The sequence below is a fragment of the Arachis ipaensis genome, chromosome B5 (genome assembly GCF_059453495.1).
Source record: "Arachis ipaensis isolate K30076 ecotype BB chromosome B5, ASM5945349v1, whole genome shotgun sequence".
Lineage (NCBI taxonomy): Eukaryota > Viridiplantae > Streptophyta > Magnoliopsida > Fabales > Fabaceae > Arachis > Arachis ipaensis.
Window position 1 is genome coordinate 44693960 of NC_142440.1, and position 10359 is coordinate 44704318.

Sequence of the window (10359 nt, forward strand, 5' to 3'; positions counted from 1 at the left end):
GAAGATCCTTTTCAGTTCTTAACTGAATTCTTGCAGATATGTGATACTGTTAAGAATAATGGAGTAGATCCTGAAGTCTACAGGCTCATGCTTTTCCCTTTTGCTATAAGAGACAGAGCTAGATTATGGTTGGATTCTCAACCCAAAGACAGCCTGAACTCTTGGGATAAGCTGGTCACGGCTTTCTTAGCCAAGTACTTTCCTCCTCAAAAGCTGAGCAAGCTTAGAGCTGATGTTCAAACCTTCAGACAGAAAGAAGGTGAATCCCTCTATGAAGCTTGGGAAAGATACAAACAGTTGACCAAAAAGTGTCCTTCTAACATGCTTTCAGAATGGACCATCCTGGATATATTCTATGATGGTTTATCTGAGCTATCAAAAATGTCACTGGACACTTCTGCAGGTGGATCCATTCACCTAAAGAAAACGCCTGCAGAAGCTCAAGAACTCATTGACATGATTGCTAATAACCAGTTCATGTACACTTCTGAAAGGAATCCTGTGAGTAATGGGACGCCTATGAAGAAGGGAGTTCTTGAAGTTGATACTCTGAATGCCATATTGGCTCAGAATAAAATATTGACTCAGCAAGTCAATATGATCTCTCAGAGTCTGCATGGAATGCAAGCTGCATCCAACAGTACTCAAGAGGCTTCTTATGAAGAAGAAGCTTATGATCCTGAGAACCCTGCAATAGCAGAGGTGAATTACTTAGGTGAACCTTATGGAAACACCTATAACTCATCATGGAGAAATCATCCAAATTTCTCATGGAAGGATTAAAAGCCTCAACAAGGATTTAATAATGGTGGAAGAAACAGGTTTAACAATAATAAACCTTTTCCATCATCCACTCAGCAACAGATAGAGAACTCTGAACAAAACACTTCTAATTTGGCAAACTTAGTCTCTGATCTGTCTAAGGCCATTGTAAGTTTCATGAATGAAACAAGATCTTCCATTAGAAGTCTGGAAGCACAGGTGGGCCAGCTGAGTAAAAGGATCACTGAAATCCCTCCTAGTACTCTCCCAAGCAATACAGAAGAGAATCCAAAAGGAGAGTGCAAGGCCATTGACATAAGCATCATGGCCGAACCTACAAGGGGAGTGGAGGACGTGAATCCCAAGGAGGAAGACCTCCTGGGACGTCCAGTGACCAATAAGGAGCTTCCTTCTGAGGAACCAAAGGAATCTGAGACTCATCTAGAGACCATAGAGATTCCATTGAACCTCCTTATGCCCTTCATGAGCTCTGATGAGTATTCCTCTTCTGAAAAGAATGAGGATGTTACTGAAGAGCAAACTGCCAAGTTTCTTGGTGCAATCATGAAGCTGAATGCCAAATTATTTGGCATTGATACTTGGGAAGTTGAACCTCCCTTGTTCATCAATGAACTAAGTGATCTGGATCAACTGACATTGCCTCAGAAGAGACAGGATCCTGGAAAGTTCATAATACCTTGTACCATAGGCACCATGATCTTTAAGGCTCTGTGTGACCTTGGTTCAGGAATAAACCTCATGCCCCTCTCTGTAATAGAGAAACTGGGAATCTATGGGGTGCAAGCTGCTAAAATCTCATTAGAGATGGCAGACAGTTCAAGAAAACAGGCTTATGGACAAGTAGAGGACGTGTTAGTAAAGGTTGAAGGCCTTTACATCCCTACTGATTTCATAGTCCTGGATACTGGAAAGGAAGAGGATGAATCCATCATCCTAGGAAGACCTTTCCTGGCCACAGCAAGAGCTGTGATTGATGTTGACAGAGGTGAAATAGTCCTTCAATGGAATGAGAACTCCCTTGTGTTCAAAACTCAAGGATCTCCCTCTGCAACCATGGAGAGGAAGCAGAAAAAGCTTCTCTCAAAGCAGAGTCAACCAGAGCCCTCACAGTCAAACTCTAAGTTTGGTGTTGGGAGGCCACAACCAAACTCTAAGTTTGGTGTTGAACTCCCATATCCAAACTCTAAGTTTGGTGTTGGAGAGTCTCAACAAAGCTCTGCACATCTGTGAGGCTCCATGAGAGCCCACTGTCAAGCTATTGACATTAAAGAAGCGCTTGTTGGGAGGCAACCCAATTTTTATTTATCTAACTATATTTTCCTTAGTTATATGTCTTTGTAGGTTCATGATCATGTGGAGTCACAAAATAAATATAAAAATTGAAAACGGAATCAAAAACAGTAGAAGAAAAATCACACCCTGAAGGAGCATCTGTCTGGCGTTCAGCGCCAGAACAGAGCATGGTTCTGGCGCTGAACGCCCAAAATGGGCAGCTTCTGGGCGCTGAATGCCAGAACAGGCATGGTTCTGGCGTTCAACGCCAGAAATGGCACACAAATGGGCGTTGAACGCCCAAAATGGCCACCAACCTGGCGCTGAACGCCCAGAGTTGGGTACAAAGGCATTTTTACATGCCTAATGGGTGCAGGGATGTAAATCCTTGAACACCTCAGGATCTGTGGACCCCACAGGATCCCCACCTACCTCCACTCACTTCTTCTCACCACTCTCTCTCACACAACCCCATAAACACTCTTCCCCATCACCTCTTCACCACTCACATCCATCCATTCTTCCCCATAAACCTACCTCATAAACTCCACCTACCTTCAAAAATTCAAAACCAATTTCCCACCCAAACCCACCCATATGGCCGAACAATAACCCCCCTCCCTTCCCTATATAAAGACCTCCATTCTTCATCAAATTCACACAACACATCCCTCTACACTCCCCTTGGCCGAAACCACATCTCCCTCTCCCTCTCCATATTTCTTCTTCTTCTTCTTTTATTCTTTTGTTTATTGCTCGAGGGCGAGCAATATTCTAAGTTTGGTGTGGTAAAAGCATAAGCTTTTTGTTTTTCCATTACCATTGATGGCACCCAAGACCGGAGAATCCTCTAGAAAGGAGAAGGGGAAGATAAAAGCTTCCACCTCCGAGTCATGGAAGATGGAAAGGTTCATCTCCAAAGCCCATCAAGACCACTTCTATGATGTTGTGGCCAAGAAGAAGGTGATCCTCGAGGTCCCTTTCAAACTCAAAAGAAATGAGTATCCGGAGATCCGACATGAAATTCAAAGAAGAGGTTGGGAAGTTCTAACAAACCCCATCCAACAAGTCGGCATCCTAATGGTTCAAGAGTTCTATGCCAATGCATGGATCACCAAGAACCATGATCAAAGTAAGAACCCGGATCCAAAGAACTATGTTACAATGGTTCGGGGGAAATACATAGATTTTAGTCCGGAAAATGTGAGGTTGGCGTTCAACTTGCCAAACATGGAAGAGAACGCACGCCCCTACACAAGGAGAGTCAACTTTGATCAAAGGTTGGACCAAGTCCTTATGGACATATGTGTAGAAGGAGCTCAATGGAAGATTGACTCCAAAGGCAAGCCGGTTCAACTAAGAAGATTGGACCTCAAGCCTGTAGCTAGAGGATGGTTGGAGTTCATTCAATGCTCAATCATTCCCACTAGCAACCGGTCTGAAGTTACTATAGACCAGGCCATCATGATCCATAGTATCATGATTGGAGAAGAGGTGGAAGTTCATGAGATTATACCTCAAGAACTCTACAAGGTGGCTGACAAGTCTTCCACTATGGCAAGGTTAGCCTTTCCTCACCTCATCTTCCACCTATGCAATTCGGCTGGGATTGACATAGAGGAAGATATCCTCATTAAAGAGGACAAGCCCATCACTAAGAAAAAGATGGAGCAAGCAAGAGAGCCCAGTCATGGAGCTCAAGAGGCGCAAGAAGCTCATTTCCATGAGATCCCTGAGATACCTCAAGGGATACATTTTCTTCCACACAATTATTGGAAGCAACTAAGGGTGGAACATCAAGAGAACTCCATCATGCTCCATGAAATAAGAGAAGATCAAAAAGCAATGAGGGAGGAGCAACAAAGACAAGGAAGAGACATAGAAGAGCTCAAGGACATCATTGGTTCCTCAAGAAGGAAACGCCACCATCACTAAGGTGGATTCATTCCTTGTTCTTATTTCTTCTGTTTTTCGTTTTCTATGTTATGTGCTTATCTATGTTTGTGTCTTCATTACATGATCATTAGTAGTTAGTAACTATGTCTTAAAAGTTATGAATGTCCTATGAATCCATCACCTCTCTTAAAATAAAAACTGTTTTAATTTAAAAGAACAAGAAGTACATGAGTTTCGAATTTATCCTTGAACTTAGCTTAATTATATTGATGTGGTGACAATGCTTCTTGTTTTCTGAATGTATGCTTGAACAGTGCATATGTCTTTTGAAGTTGTTGCTTAAGAATGTTAAATATGTTGGCTCTTGAAAGAATGATGACTAGGAGACATGTTATTTGATAATCTGAAAAATCATAAAAATAATTCTTAAAGCAAGAAAAAGCAGCAAAGAACAAAGCTTGCAGAAAAAAAAATATAGGCGAAAAAAAATAATAGAAAGAAAAGCAAGCAGAAAAAGCCAAAAGCTCTCAAAACCAAGAGGCAAGAGCAAAAAGCCAATAACCCTTAAAACCAAAAGGCAAGGGTAAATAAAAAAGGATCCCAAGGCTTTGAGCATCAGTGGATAGGAGGGCCTAAAGGAATAAAATCCTGGTCTAAGCGGCTAAACCAAGCTGTCCCTAACCATGTGCTTGTGGTGTGTAGGTGTCAAGTGAAAACTTGAGACTGAGCGGTTAAAGTCAAGGTCCAATGCAAAAAAAAAAAAGGAGTGTGCTTAAGAACCCTGGACACCTCTAATTAGGGACTTTAGCAAAGCTGAGTCACAATCTGAAAAGGTTCACCCAATTATGTGTCTGTGGCATTTATGTATCCGGTGGTAATACTGGAAAACAAAGTGCTTAGGGCCACGGCCAAGACTCATAAAGAAGCTGTGTTCAAGAATCATCATACTGAACTAGGAGAGTCAATAACACTATTCGAACTCTGAGTTCCTATAGATGCCAATCATTCTGAACCTCAATGGATAAAGTGAGATGCCAAAACTATTCAAGAGGCAAAAAGCTATAAGTCCCGCTCATTTGATTGGAGCTATGTTTCATTGATAGTTTGGAATTTATAGTATATTCTCTTCTTTTTATCCTATTTGATTTTCAGTTGCTTGGGGACAAGCAACAATTTAAGTTTGGTGTTGTGATGAGCGGATAATTTATACGCTTTTTGACATTGTTTTTAGTATGTTTTTAGTAGGATCTAGTTACTTTTAGGGATGTTTTCATTAGTTTTTATGTTAAATTCACATTTCTGGACTTTACTATGAGTTTGTGTGTTTTTCTGTGATTTCAGGTATTTTCTGGCTGAAATTGAGGGACCTGAGCAGAAATCAGATTCAGAGGTTGAAGAAGGACTGCTGATGCTGTTGGATTCTGACCTCCCTGCACTCAAAGTGGATTTTCTGGAGCTACAGAACTCGAAATGGTGCGCTTCTAATTGCGTTAAAAAGTAGACATCCAGGGCTTTCAAGCAATATATAATAGTCCATACTTTGGCCAAGAATAGACGACGTAAACTGGCGTTCAACGCCAGCTTCCTGCCCAAATCTGGCGTCCAGCGCCAGAAAAGGATCCAAAACCAGAGTTGAACGCCAGAAATGGATCAAAACCTGGCGTTCAACTCCACAAATGGCCCCTGCACGTGCAACACTTAAGGCTCAGCCCAAGCACACACCAAGTGGGCCCAGGAAGTGGATTTATTCATCAATTACTTACTCATGTAAACCCTAGTAGCTAGTTTATTATAAATAGGACCTTTTACTATTGCATTTGGGATCTTTGGTCTCAGTTTTAATCCATTGTTCATCTTAGGAGACTATTGATCACGTTTTAGGGGGCTGGCCATCTCGGCCATGCCTGGACCTTCACTTATGTATTCTTAACGGTAGAGTTTCTACACTCCATAGATTAAGGTGTGGAGCTCTGCTGTTCCTCAAAGATTAATGCAAAGTACTACTGTTTTCTATTCAATTCATCTTATTTCACTTCTAAGATATCCATTCGCACCCAAGAACGTGATGAAGGTGATGATTATGTGTGACGCTCATCACCATTCTCCCCTATGAACATGTGCCTGACAAACACCTCCGTTCTACATGAAATAAGCTAGAATGAATATCTCTTAGATCTCCTAACCAGAATCTTCGTGGCGTAAGCTAGAATGATGGCGGCATTCAAGAGAATCCGGAAGGTCTAAACCTTGTCTGTGGTATTCCGAGTAGGATTCAATGAATGAATGACTGTGACGAGCTCTAAACTCGCGATTGCAGGGCGTTAGTGACAGACGCAAAAGGATAGTAAATCCTATTCCAGCATGATCGAGAACCGACAGATGAATAGCCGTGCCGTGACAGGGTGCGTGAGCATATTATTCACTGAGAGGATAAGATGAAGCCATTGGCAAGGGTGATGCCTCCAGACGATTAGCCGTGCCGTGACAGGGCATTGGATCATTTTCCCGAGAGATGACCGAAAGTAGCCATTGACAGTGGTGATGTATCACATAAAGCCAGCCATGGAAAGGAGTAAGATTGATTGGATGAAGATAGCAGGAAAGGAGAGGTTCAGAAGAACGAAAAGCATCTCCATTCGCTTATCTGAAATTCCTACCAATGATTTACATAAGTACCTCTATCCCTATTTTATTATATTAAATTCGAAAACTCCATAATTATTTTATATCCGCCTGACTGAGATTTACAAGGTGACCATAGCTTGCTTCATACCAACAATCTCCGTGGGATTCGACCCTTACTCATGTAAGGTATTACTTGGACGACCCAGTGCACTTGCTGGTTAGTTGTATCGAAGTTGTGAACCATGGTATTGGCACCATGTTCTTGGCGCCATTGCCAGGGAAAGAAAGAGCCATGAATTTTACATAATTAAAGTGTTTGAGCCTGGACATCACAATTTCGTGCACCAGCCACGCTAATGCAACTTTCCAGAGAAGCTTAGCCAAGCATAGAGCAAGGGCATGGCACGCCAGTTCAAGTTTTCAGAGGCAAAGAAAAGTGGAAAAAGGCAAAGGGCGTGCCACTTGAGTTCGAAGGCATGGCACGCCAACACAAGAATCCCACTATGGCGTGCCACTTGAGTTCGAAGGCGTGGCACGCCAAGGTTGATAGCGAGATGAGCGTGCCACTTGAAGGATTAGGCGTGGCACGCCAAGCAAGAAATGAAGGGCACGTGCACACCAGTAAAGCGCCAGCCACACGCCAGCTGAGAAGTCACGCTTATTGAGTGTTTTCTTTTCCCTCCAAAATGTAATTTTCCTTTTTCACTTTTGTAATTCTTTTATTTTACTAGGAGTAGTATAAATACCCCCAAGGAGTACTAAAGAAGGGGGTTAAGCAGTTGGTTTTAGATCCTCTTTTACACTTCACTTTTGAGTACTTTTTGAGCTATGAGTAGCTAACTTCCCTCTCATTGAGAGAGGGAGCTCTATTGTACTTGATGGATTGATAATAGTGAAATTCTTCTTCTCTTCATCTTCTCTTTGATTTGCTAGAAGGAATTTCATTCTTAATGCTTAGTGTTCAATTATCTTGGAAAAGAGATTGAATGCAATTGGGTTTCATGGGAACCTTGGGAAAGGAAACATGAAACCATGCTTGAAATCCCTTCTCACACTTGAGTAGAATCTGGGTTTTGGTGTTTGGATATGTGACATATAATCATCCCTCTACTTGGACCTATAATGGTGTGTGGTATAATCAGGGACCAAACATATCTCTCTTCATGAGCAATTAGACCAAGGAATTGGCTAGTGATCAAGATCTAAGAGATTGAGTCACCAAGGGATTGGGGCTCAATCAATCATGATTGCCAAGAGGTCAATGAGTTGCATGATTGAAGAGGATATAGGCTAGATTTGATCCAAAGAGACAACATCTCCCAATCTCAATGAATTTCCCCATTCTTATCTATCTATTTCTCTATAGCTTAATTTTACATTCAGCAATTCCCCATTCCCATTTACATTCAAGTCATTTATGATTCTGCACTTTACATTCTGCCATTTATATTTCTGCACTTTATTGCTTTTCTTTATATTCTAGTCATTTACATTTATGTCATTTACAATTCTGCACTTCACAATCTTATTGATCTACTTGACTAATTCATTAATCAATTAAAACTAATTGAATTTGCCAATCTCTGTGGATACGATCCCACTCCACTGTGGGTTATTACTTGACGATAACTTTGGCGTGCTTGCCAAAAGAACTAATTCACCAATTTTTGAATGGAGTGTGAATTGGACTCATTACTGAACAACACTAGCCTGTCAATCATGTGATGGGGGCATGCGTCTAGAAGGTTCTTAAAGCGCTCCCAGTACTCATAGAGAGTTTCCAATTCACCCTGAGCAATGTAGGAGATCTCTTTCCTCAATCTATCTGTAACTTTAGCTGGAAAGTATTTTTCCAATAATTCTCTCCTGAGCGTATCCCAGTTGGTAACAGTTGCTTCAGGTTGGGAGTAGTACCACTCACTCGCCTTTCCCTCAAGAGAAAATGGGAAGGCGGTTAACAGAATAGAAGTTTCATTTGCACCATGACGCCTAACAGTAGAACAGGCAGTTTGAAAATCCCTTAGGTACTTGATAGGCTCCTGAGCAAGTAAGCCATGAAACTTGGGCATCAAGTTGATTAGTGCAGTCTTCAGTTCAAAATCTGCAGCCAGAGTTAGATGATGCACTTGATACGGCTGCAGTGTAAAGTCTGGAGCTCCAGCTTCCTGGAGAGTAATCCTCCTAGGTGCTGCCATTCTATCTGCATGTGAATCAACTGAATCAGTAGTAAAGGAGCTTGTTTCGCTCTCATATGGCAGTTCAGATTCGCTCTCAGATGAGACTCGTGAATTGATAACAATCACTTTACCACCCTCAGAGGCTAACCGACGCCGAGCTCGCCTAATACGTGAAATAGTTCTTTTAATTTCAGGATCAAATGCGGCTAAGCTCGGATCAAGAAACGAACGCGTCATTCAATGAGAGAAACATATAGCTCATGGTAACAAAAATTAAAATATGCAAATAAAATAAAAATATGAACACTAATTAATAATTCAGCACACAATTGCAACTCCCCGGCAACGGTGCCAAAAATTGATGGGGTGGAAGAAATTAGACCAATTAAGAGATTGTAATATAAGAACAGCGTTGCGAGTATAGCTCTTAACCAGCTAAAATCCACCGCATCAATTTAGAAAGGTTGTCACAAAAATTTAGAATAAAAATACTGGGAGTATGAGTCTGATGCCAGGGCATTTTGGCCAGTTTCAATGACCTTTTTTTTACTGTTTTTAAGGTAGTTTCATGCATTTTCTTAGGAAATAAGCTAGTTTTGGGTAGATATTCACTTACATCTTGATTCAAGCATACATTGTGCACTTTACATGATTTCATGAGAATTTTGCATGAATTATATGATAAATTAGATGATGCATGATCCCATGATTAAGAGCAAGACTTTGATGCACTTTGTTTGATTGATTTCAGGCCAAAAGAAGAAGAGAAGAGCCACGTTAGTGGCTACGTTAGTTACACTAACGTGGGCACTAACGTGGAAGGAAGGAAAGCCACAACGTTAGTGAGAAAAGTTAGTGGCATTAACTTTGAAGAAGGAGAGCATAGAACGAAGACCCACGTTAAGAGTCACGTTAGCTACACTAACGTGAACTCTAACGAAGGGACAAAAGGCACCAAGCAACGTTAATGGGGAAGGTGAGCCCCAATAACGCTTGCGAAAGGGGTATATGCCAATGTTAGTGGAAAAAGTGAGTGCCACTAATGTTTTCGAAGCAAGAAGACCCACGTTAGCTTCCACGTTAACTACATTAACGTGGGAACTAACGTGGAAGGAAAGGGAGATGCCAAAGTTAGTGGAAAAGGTGATCTTCACTAATGTTGGCGAAGCAAAAAGACCCACGTTAACTTCCACGTTAACTAGATTAACGTGGTAGTTAACGTGGGCAAAAGTCCCACTTGGCAGCCTGACCATGCCTTCTTCAAACAAGAATAACTTGAGCCAATAACTCCAAATGAGGTGATTCCAGTGGCATTGGAAAGTAGGATTTCAGAGCTTTCTAAGAATATATAGCACTACATGGTTGACACTAAATTTGAGGGAGAAAACCTGCCCCGAAAGTGCAATGATGAACATGGTATCAACCTGTATTAAGGGCAGCTGACCACTTCACCTTCCAAGAAGTGTAACTCGAGTTGTAGAGCTCCAAATGATGCGCTTACAAAGGTATTGGAAAGTAGACATCTAGGGCTTTCCAATAATATATAATAGTATGGGGTGGAAACTAAGTTTGAGCTCCAGAAACTGGCAATAATGAAGCCCTGATC

At 41.5% G+C, this 10359-nt stretch overlaps 2 non-coding genes across 2 annotated transcripts; one reads left to right on the forward strand and one right to left on the reverse strand.

Moving 5' to 3' along the window:
• Nucleotides 1–219: 219 nt before the first annotated feature.
• LOC148564030 (small nucleolar RNA R71) lies at nt 220–327 on the reverse strand. The gene has a single exon (XR_015883962.1). It is a non-coding gene; the product is annotated as a small nucleolar RNA R71 (small nucleolar RNA).
• A 7968-nt stretch (nt 328–8295) lies between these two features.
• Nucleotides 8296–8399, forward strand: LOC148564031 (small nucleolar RNA R71). The gene has a single exon (XR_015884836.1). It is a non-coding gene; the product is annotated as a small nucleolar RNA R71 (small nucleolar RNA).
• The last annotated feature ends 1960 nt before the right edge of the window (nt 8400–10359 follow it).